At 33.4% G+C, this 15,112-nt stretch overlaps 1 protein-coding gene across 1 annotated transcript in view; it reads left to right on the top strand.

Moving 5' to 3' along the window:
* The window catches only part of NRK (Nik related kinase), a 154,658-nt gene that overhangs the window by 35,907 nt on the left and 103,639 nt on the right, over window positions 1-15,112 (top strand). The window lies entirely within an intron of this gene.

The raw sequence follows: 15,112 nt of genomic DNA, 5'->3' as shown, positions 1-15,112 counted from the left end.
ATATATATATATAGTAGTCCATTCCTACTTGCAAATTTAGATCTTTGAATCCTCCCCTTTTCTGTCATTGTTGTCTCAGTTTGTCCCTGTGTATGCTGAATGTTCATTATTATCTTGCTATAGCAAATCTCTTCTTATTGTTTAAAATTATAATGCCCCGTTCTTAGTAAGAGTTGAACTCCTCTGCTTCTATCTGCCTGCTAGTCACTTTATTCCTAGTTATGTATATTTTTTTTTGTCATTTTGTTTTAAGTGAGTTGACCCCTTTCAGTATTTTCTGTAATGCAGGCCTCATAGTGGAGAATTCTCTCATTTTTTGTATGTTTGGAGAGGTCTTAATTTCTCCTTCATATCTAAAGGAGAGCTTTGCTGGATACATTATTCTTGGCTGATAGTTCCTTTCATTTAATAGTTTGAATATTTGATTCCACTATTTTCTGGCTTATAAGATTTGTACTGAGAAGTCTGATGATAATAATAGGTTTTCCTTTATAGATTAACATGTTCTTTTCCCTGGCTGCCCCGAGAATTCTTCCTTTGCCTTTGTTTTTTGATAATTTTTGTACAATGTGTCTTGGAGAAGGCCATTTTGGGTTGAGATAATTGGGTATTCTATTGACTTCTTGAATTCCAAGTTCCAACTTGTTCCTTAGATTTGGGAAATTCTCGTCAACTATTTGTCTGAAAATGTTTTCTAATTCTTGCTATTTTTACTCCCCTTCGAAAATGCCCATTATTCTCATGTTTTCTTTCCTGATAGTATCAACTCTTTCTTGTATTTTTCTTTCATCGTTTTTCATTCTTTGGTTTCTTACTTCTTCCTTTTGATTTATTTCCAGATTTCTGTCTTCAATATCACTGATTCTTTGCACCATTTGGTCAACTCTATTTCTAAGTTTGCTATTTCATTTTTCTTATCTTTCAATGTGTTCTTCATCTCCAGAAGTTCTATTTGGTTCTTTTTGAGAGTTTCAATCTCCTTGCTAAAGAACTCATTCTGCTCATCTAGTTGTTTTTTCAATCCTGAAAGTGTTGACATGAATCGTTTTGTATCTTATTCAGTTTTTTCAGTACCATCCTGAATTCTCTGTCATTTATGTCGCAAATTTCTAAATATGTAAGCTTATTTTCTTTTTATAAAAATAAATTAATTAATTGATTTTTATGGTGACATTGGTTGAAGAAATCCAATAAGTTTCAGGTATACACTTTAACAGTAAGGCATATATATATTTACATTCTATTCACCTCCCATAGTTAGATTTCTTTCTGTCACCACATATTTGACCCCCTTTTACCCCGTCTACTTCCCCCTCCCCCATCCCTTATCTCTGGTAACCACTAGCCTATAGTCCATGTCCATGAGTCTCTGTTTGTTTGTCTTGTTCATTTATTGCTTTTAGGTTGATATCTCACATATAAGTGATATCATGTGGTTTTCATTTTTTTCTGTCACCAGTAATCACCTTAAATGTAAGCTTATTTTCTGGAGTTTTTTATTTTTCTTTCTTTAGTGCCTTGGCATTTTAGTTGTTCATGGTATTTAATGGACTATTTCTCTGCCTGGGAATTTATAGAAATGTATTCTGCTTCCCGCCCCCCCCAGATATAAGATTATCATATAAAGGTCTCTCTTTAGCCTGTTGCAAAGAAGGCTTTTTTTTTTTTTTTTTTGGTTTCCAGTTGGTGGTGTCTGATCCTTTGGATCCCTGCTTTATATAAAGCCTTTATCATGCCTTTTCTTCTTATAGATATTCTATCATGCTCGCTTCTCTCCATCCCAGTCCTTGTCAGTGTTAGCAATAGTTTTGGTAGCATTCGCTCAGATTCCCCTGGGGTTCTGCAGTGTTCGGTTTTGGAGGGTATGGTGGGAGGGGCCCTCTGGGTTGTGGGTTGGGGAATGCAACTCAGCTTTGCGTTTTTCAATCACAGTTGGTAATTATCAGCTGTTGCTTCCCTACCATCCCCACTTTTCTGCTTTCTTCTGTGATCCCTGAGCACTGTCTGTACGTGGAGCTCACAACTCTCTAAAGCAGGGCTGTTCAGAGAATCTGCTGCACCTTCTCCCCTCCCACTCCTCTTGCAGGGAGCTCTGGCTGCGATATGCAGCTTCTTTGTTTCTCCCAGTCTACGCCCGTCTCCCATGGTTAGACCTGTGTTAAGTCTCATTTGCAGATCCCATGCTCAGATGTGCTGGAGTGCAGTTTGAGTGTTTTTTTTTGTTGTTGAGTTTTAGATGTTCGACTCATTGTTATTTCAAGGGGTGTGATCTGGAGACCTCTCTCACCACACAGTGTTTCTGACCATCTTCTGAGAATATAATCTTAATTAAGAGGCATAAACACTGAGTTCCTCTAGTGACCTGGAGAGAATATACTGTTTGCCTTTCTGACATTCCATCATGAATTGTGCATATGACAATACATAAGCTGATGAACAAAGGGGAAGAGAAGAGTCTGAGTTTGGCATCTCTGAAATATGATTTAATAATGAGGATAAAAAGGTTTTGATTCAATGGCAGGAAAATATCAAATGGGAAAATGGGAGTACAGAATTTTGAGGGAAGAAGTAAACACGAATTGGGAGGAGGAGGGCAAATATATCTTCATAATTTAACTAGGAAAAAATTCAGTGCATGTTGTAATAAGTACTGTAAAGATAGCTAGTGGGGGATTGTGGGAGAGAAGAAGGAAGAGACATATTGAAGTTATTCTGATTGAGAAGATTAGGCATGGAGGAGCTTCTGGAAGCTTTTTCCTTATGCCCTCTCACCTCCTCTAGCTGAGAGACAATGTGCATTTGCAGCATACAAAATTAATCATCTCCTCAGGTAACTATTCTAGAATGATTATCTTTTTCTAACTTATAAAACAAAATAATGAAGAAAAATTATTGGCAGTAAGAAGCTATAGATATTCATGCTTCACTTTTTTTGAGGCAGTAATTTTTAAAAAAAAATTTGCTCTGAGTCTGACAAAAAAAAAAAAAAGATAACAAGAAATCCACCAAACCATTGTAGATACTGTATTTTTTTTGATGGTGGGGGGAGATAAAATTAATCATCTCCTCAGGTGACTATTCTAGAATGATTATCTTTTTCTAACTTATAAAACAAAATAATGAAGAAAAATTATTGGCAGTAAGAAAAATTATTGGCAGTAAAAAAAAGATAACAAGAAATCCACCAAACCATTGTAGATACTGTATTTTTTTTGATGGTGGGGGGAGATAAAATTAATCATCTCCTCAGGTGACTATTCTAGAATGATTATCTTTTTCTAACTTATAAAACAAAATAATGAAGAAAAATTATTGGCAGTAAGAAAAATTATTGGCAGTAAAAAAAAGATAACAAGAAATCCACCAAACCATTGTAGATACTGTATTTTTTTTGATGGGGGGGGAGATAAATATATATAGCTAAACATCAACTTATGCTTCACTTTTTAACATCATTCTAGTAGACCTAAAATTAAGAGAACAACAAATTTAATAAATAAACTAAGGATGATTAGATAAATAGTTGCTGTAGCTGTTAGTCAATCAACAAGTTAATAGATTCTCTGTGAGCCGTTTGATCCATGAAAATAATTTTTACCTAATTTTTAAACACGTTTTTCAAATTTTATGTTTATCAACCACACTCAAAAGGAAAATTTAGTGTAGTAACATTTTTGTTGCTTCTACTGCTCTATTTCCTGTGGTTAGTCCTTCTTTAAAGGAAATCTTTTTGGACAATTTGTCAAAGCTTTAGATTGATACCTTTTGGAAATATATCTAAATATGTTATTTAAGTACATTAACAATTGTTTACAACAAATTTGAAAAGCAAGAAATGTATGAGAAAACTCTGATAAGTAAGTACCTGGATATCTAAAAACTCTCAATAGAATTCTTGCGCTTAAAGGAATCCCCAGTTCTGGGACTGTGTTTATCCTTCACTTTTGACACTTGATCTTCAATGGTATGTAAACAGTCTGTAATGAAGTAACATTAATGCTCCTGGAATGCCATGAAAAACCTTATTATATTACAGGGTTAGTGCTCATGTACATACGATGCTAAACATTGGATATTTGACAACATTTGAATGTTCTTGCATCACTTTGATATCGCCACTGTGATGTTTATTAAGAATCTTCATGGATGCAACAGTAGAAGAGAACGACATCAATGTTTATTATATATATATAATATATATGATAAATAGGGCAGTAGTGAGGATTAAGTGAGTCTATCTATATATATCTATTATATATATATATAATAAACATTGTGTATATATATATAATAAACATTGTATATATATATAATAAACATTATATATACTTATACACACACACACACACACATCTGGCTACGGATATCAGTACCACAGGACCACTGACTATTCAAGAATAGAAATAGGGACCTCAGGATCACTAATAGAAATAAAAGGGCCTGATTTTTTTTAGATACAGCAGTATCTAAACTTAACTATTCATGTATATGAGGCTGCATCACATAGCTGCTAAATCAAATAGGTTTGGTCAGTAAGTGGGTTGGTTGTTGGGTTCAGATAAGATAATTATTTGACTCCACAAATAATGAAAGGCAGTATTGTATAATCATTTAAAAAAAGATTTGGATTTTCTAAATATGTATCTTGGCCTTGCCACTTAGGTATCTATGTGGTTTTGGACATGTGATCTCTCAATTTTCTCATCTGCACAGTGAGTATAATACTGCTGCTCACCCCATAGGGCAGTAGTGAGGATTAAGTGAGTCTATCTATATATGTAACAACTCTTAGAACAGAACCTGGTATATAGGAACCCATTTAAAAATTATTTATTTTTATTATTGTTATTAATTATTTGGGTCTAATGGCTCTTTGTCTTGGGTTAATGGTGAGAAAATAACCAACATATTGAATAAATTGAGATTTATTCATTACCTTTTTTTGAGCAATCATTTTTTATTGCTGCTATTTACTGTTAATAATAGTATTGCTCTATAATCTTTGATTAGAATCACACTCCTGTTAAAATATGGGCTATCAGTTAAGCAGAAAAAGGTTAGTGCAGGTCCAAGTTCCACATTGCTTTTTTTTAGCCAGTTACCAAGCAAGCAAGATATAAATAATTTATAAATTAAACCAGAGATTTGAAGTAATTTATAATGTTAATATGCACTGGTAAGATAAAAGTGAGAGATCAGAAACTAATTAGGAAAAGAATAAAGATAATCATCCAAATAATCTAAGATAATGACTTCAGTTGAATAATAAAGATCTGGATTTCCTGGCATCTGAGGCCAAAAAGAAAAAGAAAAACCATCCCCTAAATTATGATGGCATTTATATCAACTTGTAGAGAACTATATATTTTAAAAGAAAGAAAAACTATTTTTTTGCAATCATATCTTGATTAGTTAAGGCAAACCAAAGAGAGACTTACCTTACTGGGGTTTTTGTTACATAAATAACTTGGACAATGAGGAAAATAGTAAAATAACATAAAAGTTATTTCCAGGCATTTGCTGGCAGGTGGGCACACATTCAACAGCGGTTCACAAATCTGTCTATATCAGCCTTGAAGACTGACTCCTTGCAAAATATATGAATAAGCAAAATTTCCTTTGCCATTTCCCTTACTCTTTTGTTGCTCCTTCCTTCCATATATCTTCCCACTTTCCCTTCCTTCCTTCCTTCCTTCCTTCCTTCCTTCCTTCCTTCCTTCTTTCTTTCCTTCTTTCGTTTGGTTGAATTCCTTCCAGGCTTGTCACCTGAAGGACACTACCTGATCAAGTAAATTGACCTATATCTCCTTCATTTCTCTTTACTCAATAAAGCAACGAATGAACTCTGGCATTTTAAAAAGATTTCAGAAAAAGTGGGACAAAAAAGTATTTTTTTGTTACCTCATAGTTAAGCTAAACATTTAGTTGACCAGAATTTTGTGTTAACTGCTAAGTCCATTATAAACACTGTCAAAATAGTAAGAATAAAATGCCACTCTAGGAGAGTTGGGTAGATAATGAGACTATTCTGTATATTGATTGTGATGGTGGTTACATGACTGCATGTATTTGTCAAAACTCATAGAAACATACACTTAAACAGGTAAATTTTACTAATACAAATTATACTCAATAAACCCTCAAAATGTGCACTACCTCCATTTTTTTCTTCTTTTTGCTATTAGAAAGGGAGGGGTTTGAAAGATATGTGGATGGACGAATGGATAGATATTCAAAATACTATATAGATAAAATTATGTAGTTATAGAAAAGCACTGAAGCTAAGGCCCCAGAGGCATAATTTCAGGTTCAGCTACACTACTGGCTACACCCCTCCTCCAAGTGACACCAGTAAGGTTACTTTCCCTTTCTGGAGGTTGTGTCTGCCATTTTTTATAAACTTAAGTGGTTGAACTTGAATCTCATTAAGCTCAGGCAATTCTCTGTTGAGGTGGCATGCTTTGAGGGGAGGGTGAGAGGAGCAGTTAGGGAGATTTCTTTAAGTGTCGGAAAGTAAATCATCTGTCACAAAAACAGGTGGAATGGATAATGTCATGTGAAATTCAAGAAACATCTGTTAGCCTATAGCAATGTATGGGTTAAGATGGAGCCATCTGTGATGAAGTGATATATCAGGTTACTGAAATAAGAATCTAGTTGACCCAAGACATTTTGGTCAGAGTGAAAAATGATTATTATCAGTTTTATAGTTTTAAGATTGTTTTCACTTTCTTTAATTTCTAGCAATTGTTTTTTTTTTTTTTTTTTGAGCTGGTGGGGGAAGAAAGAACGTGGATTAATGAACAGTTATTCTCAGTGTAAGAGAATTATACTCAGAAGAGTAAAGATTGCTTCTAAGATAAGTAGGTATTATTTATAAATACTTCAGCATCTTGCCTTCCTTTAATTACTTGCTCAAGTAGATCTCCTTCAATTGAAGAAATGAGAAAAATCTTTACCATTGATTGATTAATATAGAATATGAAAGAGTAATTCATTGAGCAATATTGATATGTGCTATAATAGAACCTGATTATGTTTGGGAGACCTGGATTTCCATTTTTAAGCACAATTAGACTCACATAAAATATGAAACTTGATAAGATGATGATTTTGAGAAAGAAATAATAGGAGCTAAAGCAAACCATGTTCTCTGGTTAAACTTGGTTGGCTTCAACCCATGAAGAGTATCTATAAATGGAACCTACCAGATAAGATTCTCCAGTGATAAGTTAGAATACTTTTATGTCAATGATTTGTCAAATAACTGTATATGGTCAGTATCAGCACAATTTTAGTGACTCATAGGCCAGCAAGTGAGTGCTTAAGATAAAATGTGGCTTCAGTCTAGAGAACAGCAGCAACCGAGAAATGTGAATATATTTCAGAAATATTCTAATGTATTCCTCAACAGAGTGCATAGAAGCGTCTTCCATTGTAAAATATTTTTGAAAAATATATTACAGATATCCCCAATGAGAGATAACTGTTTTACAGTGTTCACTCAGTGAGGACATGCATAAGCAGAATTCTTTGCACTACCTTATTTGATGTTTCCATAATCATATGAGTGTCAGTGGCGAATGGGAGGGTGCAGTAAACTTCTGAGGGAGGCAAATGAGTAGTTGGGGACCCCTTGCCACACAGAGAGATTGGAAAGAATAATAAAATTAGTTCAGGGTAATTTTTAATCACCTATTTGACCATGAACTTCTAGAAGGTGAAGTCTTTGACTTAATTTGTTTTTGAAGCTCAAGTCCAGCACCTCGCATTGAATGAATCAGTTCTTGTTGTGTTTTATATTTTTTCAGTCCTTACGGGGTGTCAGGCACTATGCTATTCCTTTCACGTAGGTTATTTCTTTTTATCTCCAAAACATTCCTATGAGAAAAGTATCGTCATTCCTATTTTACAGATAGATAAGGAAGCAGAGACTCAGGGAGGTCAATTAACTTGCCTAATAATTGTTCACATAGTTAGGTAATGGTAAACAGCTGAAATTCAAAGACCAACATATTCTTTATATCATACCAAAGCTTGCTTCACTGTCCAAATATTAATGTGTTCCTTTAATATATTAGTAAATATTATTAAGCTGTTTCTTCTACTAAATTATTCTGCTAAGATTAGAGGAAATTCATACTTAACATTACCACAGTCATCATTTAACTTATTTTCATTTTTAAGTAACAGCTTTATTGAGATAAAATTCATGTAACATTCACCCTTTTAAAAGTATATAATTCAGTGGTTTTTAGTATATTCACAAATTGGTGCAACCATGATCGCTATCTGATTCCAGAATATTTTCATTATCCACAAAAGATACCCTGTACTCACCAGCAATTATTCCTTATGCCTCCTTTCCTGAGCCACCGGGAACCACTAATATACTGTCTCAGAATATTTTCATATTTTGGAAATATCACATTTATGGAATCATACGATATGTGACCTTCTTTGATTAGCTACTTCACTTTGCATATCATTTTTAAGGTTCATCATATTGTAGTATGAATCATTCTTATGGCTGAATAATATTCCATTGTATGGATATAACATATTTTGTTTATCCATTCCTCAGTTCTGATGGACATTCGGACTGTTTCAAGATTTTTGGCTATTATAAATAATGTTGATGTGACTATTCATGTACAGGTTTTTACATGGGCCTCTCTTCAATCCAATTGGGTATATACCTTGGGATTAAACTGCTGGGTAATATGGTAAGTACATGTGACTTTTTGAGAAACTGCAGGACTGTTTTCCAAAACAGCTGCACCATTTTATCAATTCATTAACAATGTTTGAAAGTCTGATTTCTTTCCATCCTTACCAACACTCTTTTCCATTAAAATATTTATATTATAGCCATCCTTGTGGATATGGAATGATATCTTATTATGGTTTTGATTTTCATTTCCCTAATGACTAATGATGTTGAGTATATTCTTATATGCTTATTGACCAACTGTGTACCTTCCCTGGGTACATGTCTATTCAAATCCTTTGTTGACATGTTCCAATATAATTTACAAATATTTTATCTCATTCTGTGGGTTTTCATTTCATTTTGATGAAGGCCAATTTATCTATATTTTCTTTAGTTGCTGTAAGAAACCTTCACCTAATCAAATGTCACAAAGATTTATTCTTATTTCATTCTCAGAGTTTTACAGGTTTAACTCTTACATTTAGGTAGCTGGCCCATTTGGGGTTAATTTTTGTATATGATATAAGGGAAGGATACAACTTCACTCTTATGCAGGTTATCCCAACACCATTTGTGAAAAAGACATTCCTTGTCAATAATTGTCTTGACACTCTTGTCAACAATCATTTTACTATAAACATAAATGTAATGGTTTATTTAATTTATTTTCATTTAATTATCAAAGTTTTTTTTTTTAATAATGCCTGCCATGGATTTGATTTAGATATTTGAGCTTCACACAAAATGAGTCAGTGAGTGATAAGATGCACACTGTACTTACTTGCTGTAAAATAATTATCGAAAGAATTTTGTCACCAAGGAAACAAAAATGAGTAGTTTCTAACGTTGAACATAATTATACTTGGGTCTTTGTTAAAGTGAATTATTCTCTACTATAGCTTAAACTTAACTATGAAATGGATTACCCAAGATTTAATTTTGAATAAGGTAATATATAAATTTCATCACTGACTGCTTTCTATTAAATGCAAGAACTTCTCACTGGTTAGCCACTAAAATTACAAAGGGAAAAAGAAAAAAAAAAGAACGAGGTATTTGTATCCTATACAAATGAAATATAAACATAAGACATTACAAAATATAAGAATAAAAAGGATGTTGTCACTCATCTCCAAAATGAAGGAGAAATACATTTCTTAGTCTCTGAATGAGATTCTTCCAAATAATTTTCTTTTGGCTCAGATTATCCAGAGATTTGTTTCAAAGAATAGCAATGAGTGACATAATATTTTGGAATTATGACATAGATCATTTCATGTACAAACTATACAGAGAAAAAGTTGGTTTTAAAATGGGTGTGTTTGTGGCTTTAACTTTCCTAAGTCAACATTTATGATGGATACAATTAGTGACAGATTTTAAAATCAAGCTTGTGTTTATTGTGCTCTTAATGCATCTCAGAAAGTTGATTAAATGTGTTTCCAGTCAGCAATACATTTGTGTCAGAGAGGCCCTGCCTAGTACCTAGGAAGTTCGTACTTTACTTGTCTTTAAATATTCCAAATGGTGAATGGCTGGTTTGAGATTAGAACCTTAGTCAGTATAGGGTTAGAAAATAACAGGAGAAGTTATCTTTCATTTGTCTTGCAGGATAGGCCTGGGAAAAACAAAACTAATATTGTATAAATGGGAAAGAATAATAGTTAAGCTCTGGGATGTTATGATATGTTATTTTTGTGAAACTTTAGCCTAGGCTTTTGTATCACATTGATTGTATTTCTTGAAAGGCAAAGGCAAGAAGGAAAGTCACTATGAAACACTAGGGATGATTCTAAGGAAGCTGAAGTTGCAAAAGTTAGGAAAGAAGTGTTATTGAATACTACTACTATCATGGAATAGAGAGTTGTGTTCCAATACCCACTATATTTAGACTGGTTGAATTTCAAACTTTCAGATTAGATAGTTATACACATACACACACACAGAGTTTTTAAAAGTCTCTGTGAAAAGAAAGTAACTAATCCCCGTGTGTAACCATTCTAATTGTCAAAGAATTCTTGCTGATGCTTAGTTCAAATCTTTCCTGCTTTAATTAAGCTTATTTCCTTTTTATCAGTTTCCTATATACTTTCTGTATATTAGAAGATGGTCCGCCAGGTTACCAATGAATCTTCCCTTCTCTCAGCTTAATAACCCCAATTCCCTTAAACTTTCCTAGAAAGATTAATTTACTATCACTTCAATTACTTCTGTTATATGGTAGTTAAACTTGTCAAGGTAGAAAGACTAGTTCCCACTAAGCTTTCTATATAGCAAGACTTGGTCATGCCAGAGTAAATTTGGGAGAATAAAACTAGGTGATTTAGGGTGTCTGGATTTTGCTGAGAGACTAGCAGACTTCACAGGACCAGTAGGATGAATTGCTTTGGTTGCACACTTTGCCCACATTCCAAGGAGAGTTAGTCTGTTTCCTCCCTCTCCCCCTACCACACTCCTCTTCCTCCTCCTCCTTCTCCTCTTCCTTTTCCCTTCTCTCTTTTTTTCTCTCTCTCTCTCTCTCTCTCTCTCTCTCTCTCTCTCTCTCTCTCCCCCCTCTCCCCCCACTCATCTTTCCCCTAGTGTGGGCACCAAGGCAGCCTACTGCTAATCATCCCATCAGCAGTTCCACCATCACCCAGTTAAAATGGAAAATGGTTGGGTCTACTCCTCCATTTCCCTGTTCTCTCACACATCTCCTCTTCAGGCTGTTTTTGGGCGATGTTTTTCCTTTCAAAATTGCCTTTGATTTTTATTTGAATCTGAGCATCTCTCCTGAATTCGAATGATTGTCTCACTCCTTAACAGCTGAAATATACTGCAGGGGTTTCATTTCAGCAAGACAGTTATAAAACAATCTCACTATCTCTCTAAGCCCCTACCTGGAGTGGTAGGTTGGGTAGAGTGTCAGGGGTGTTAGTGGAGGCAAGGCCCCTGAGCTCATACTCTTTCAGGTACTGCCCCTTAAAGATATTGGAATTTTTCTTGCTTCTCATAGTTCACAATGAAGTAAAGATATAGTGTATGATAAATAAGAACAACTTCTAAATTATCTTACTGACAGTGACTCATAACCATATTACCAGTGAAGACACTTGCAACAAGAGTGCTTTGATTTTGTGAAATCCCAGGTATAGGCTTAGAGAGATAGTGAGATCTTTTTTCTTTTTAAATTGTCTTGCTGAAGTGAAAACCCTACAATGTTTGAGCAACTGTTAATGAGTGCAACTAACATTTAAACCCACACAAGTGGTAAAGGCTACTGACATTATTTATGTAAATACTATAATTTGAGCCTGAAAGAAATTAGATTTTGTGTATTCATAAATAAAATTGGAATACAGAAAAAAAAAAACTCATTGCCACCTTTCTTTGCAGGCCTCTAGCTCTATTTCTACAACTGTAGAAGACTTATTAAGGAAAAACATATTGGTCTTACAGCTTTATAGGCATTGCTATGGAACGATAATCTTTTCCTCGTTTATATTTTGCCAACACAGCCATTTGTCCATCAATTTAGTAAAAATCCAGTTCAGTCAATTATTTTGTTTTCAAAGTTTGGGCCAAAGAACACTGCTTGGCCTAGGGAGTACTCTAGGTGGCAGAGCTCTCAAAAAGTGTAAGTCAGGCACTTAAAATAAAACACACAAAAAAAGTAAGCAATAAAAGTCACCAGTTTTTTTATGATAGGTTTCAATTTGTATTATAAAGTCCAAAATGAATATTTTTTCTTGGCTTAAATATATTTTTATTAGTGATAAAGTTTGTTGCATTATGATACAATTAAAAATTTATTGATAAAGTACTAAATTAACAGAACTTCTATGCATATGCACCTAAAAATATACCTTAAAAGTAAGTGACAGAATTACAAGGAAATATTGATCCATCCACAATCACAATGGAAGACTTTTTATAGATCAGGTTGACAAAAAATTTAATAAAATTATAATTAGCAAGCTTGATTTCTTGGAAATACATAGAATTCTGCAATCAACTATTAGAGAATAAACTTTCTTTCTTAGCCCATAAGAGATACTTTGAAAAATTGATTATATGATGGGCTATTAAGAAAATCTTATATACTAAAGAATCTATACCCAGCAAAATATATTCTCTGACCAAAATTTAATATAATTTAGAAAGCAATGACAAAATGGTTGTTGACAAAAATCCTCATGTATTTAGAAATTGAACACATTCATATGTAAATAATTCATAGAGAAATGAAAAATTAATTTACACTCAAACCTATTTATTCAGATATTCTTCCAATCCAATAATACTTTTGATTAAATGAGAAAAAAAGCTTTTTGAACTTCCATGCATATTAAATAATAAACCCAGAGCATAATAATTCATAAATACTTACTGGTTGATTGGGAAAAAAAGTGTTGTTAAGCAAATTAATATAATAGAAAATTATAAGAACATTATTTCATCTATTTAGGATAAGAGTTTTTTTCAAGTCCTTTTGGTAGCACTACATTTTTCTATCACACTTCCTAGCATAACGCTTTGCAAACAGGCATTCACTTAATTTTTGTTAGATTGAATGCTTTAGAAAGTAGTGAAAAATCGTAGTCTTGATAACTTAATTGAAAAATCATTTTTATACAATCATTAAAGAAGATTCCCTAATGTTGCCCATTAGGCAATCTTGATCAATATATTGAAGTTACTTAATTTAGATTTCGAAGAAATTCAGATTGGCTTTTCTGAAAATTCTGCTAAATTAATGAAGAATAATATTTTTAATCTTTTCAAAAAGGCAAAGTGACTCTCATGCTTTCTTGCCCAAGTCAGGTATGTGTGAACTGCCTTCTCTGGACTCCATATTCTGATCCTAAGCCAGGTGTGGATGTATGATTTTTGAAAGATCCAATGATTAGACAAACTGAGCTCGCTGAAGTTACCGAGAGACCACATAAACATAGAGGCCTAATACCAGATTAATAATTAGGCCCCAGTCCCTGATTTATACAAGCCCACCTTGATGCAAAAACTTATCAAACATGCTTCTATTTCTAATAATTCCAAGCATTGTCAGAAAAATGCTTAGCTAGTTAAGGTAATATTTAAACAGTGCATTTTTGCCTGAACTTGAATTCACTAAGATCTTTATAGATTAAACTCTCTTCCATTATAAATGGAAATTAAAATGTAAAAAATCAGCTAGCTTGTTATACCAGTTATTTCCCTTATATCCTTCAAATATTAGTAGCTTGCTCCATTGGATTGAATCATGGGTACATCCTAAAGCATATTATTATAATAGTAATATGTGGCATTAATATCAATGAGACCATATCGAACCTATGACCTAAAAGTGTGTAGCTGTTACTTATGAATTCAAATATATATTGGGAATATGTAAATAATCAAATTTATAGAATTTCATTGATTTTGGGTAATGCTGGTCTGGAATTGTAAAATATTTTCCATAGGAAAATCTTACATATAGTTCTAATACTTTCAAGGACCCTGTAACTTTTGTACCCTTATGACAATTGTCACATTATTTCCTGCATTATGATACTTTGTGTGTCTTTATTGCTGTATTAAAAATTCCTTAAAAAACTGTAATTAATTTTTATAATGTCTTGCTTGGTGTCTATTATATAGGTGGGATTTAATAAATACTTCTTAAATATGAAAGGTTGTGTGAAAGTGAAAAGATCATTAGAGTGCGAAGGGAGTCTTGGGCTTAACTGTGGCTTTGCTAGTAATCTGGGGGACTAGTGGTGGGATATACAACAGGAAAAAAAAGGCAAAACTATTTAAAAAAAAAAGAAAATCCCTCAAAATTGTGAAGGCAAAGTTGGTTTCTAGATGCTCCCATGATCCTTTAGATCAATTTGTTCCTTTCCTTCATATCTAGGAATCATCATTGCTATACATACAGTGCTCCCCACTAACACTCCACCCACAGATACACAGATTTTACTGAAATAACCAGATATTTTATATGACAGTGTGTTTCCAGCCTTTTTTCAGCCTTGTTATTCAGCCTTGTTATTCAGCCTTATTATTGCCTTATTCTCTTAGTCTTCCATGTTGCATTGCTAGATTCAACTTGCCTTGGTGACTTTCCTCTTTTGGATAGTCTTAACTAAGATCTTCCTGTACTTGGATTTTATTTTCCTGTGCACTGGCATCATTTTCCTTTTATCATGTTACAGTTTTCAGCTCAGCATTCTCTGGATGGTGATATCCTACTATGCTTTTCCCCTACCCACCTCTGTTTGTCACACAACTGTGAAGGATATATTGAGGGGTTTAACTTTGAGCCTTTCAGTTGATTTCACACTCTTCAGATTTCATTTCTGTAGGCTTGATGTAAATAGCCTGTTATTGGCAAATCCAGCACTATAGCAACCAAAAGATTCTGAAATTCCTGCT

This window comes from Pteropus alecto, unplaced genomic scaffold (assembly GCF_000325575.1).
Source record: "Pteropus alecto unplaced genomic scaffold, ASM32557v1 scaffold150, whole genome shotgun sequence".
NCBI lineage: Eukaryota > Metazoa > Chordata > Mammalia > Chiroptera > Pteropodidae > Pteropus > Pteropus alecto.
The sequence above is the reverse complement of the archived record's forward strand: the minus strand, read 5'-3'. Positions and strand labels throughout refer to the sequence as shown.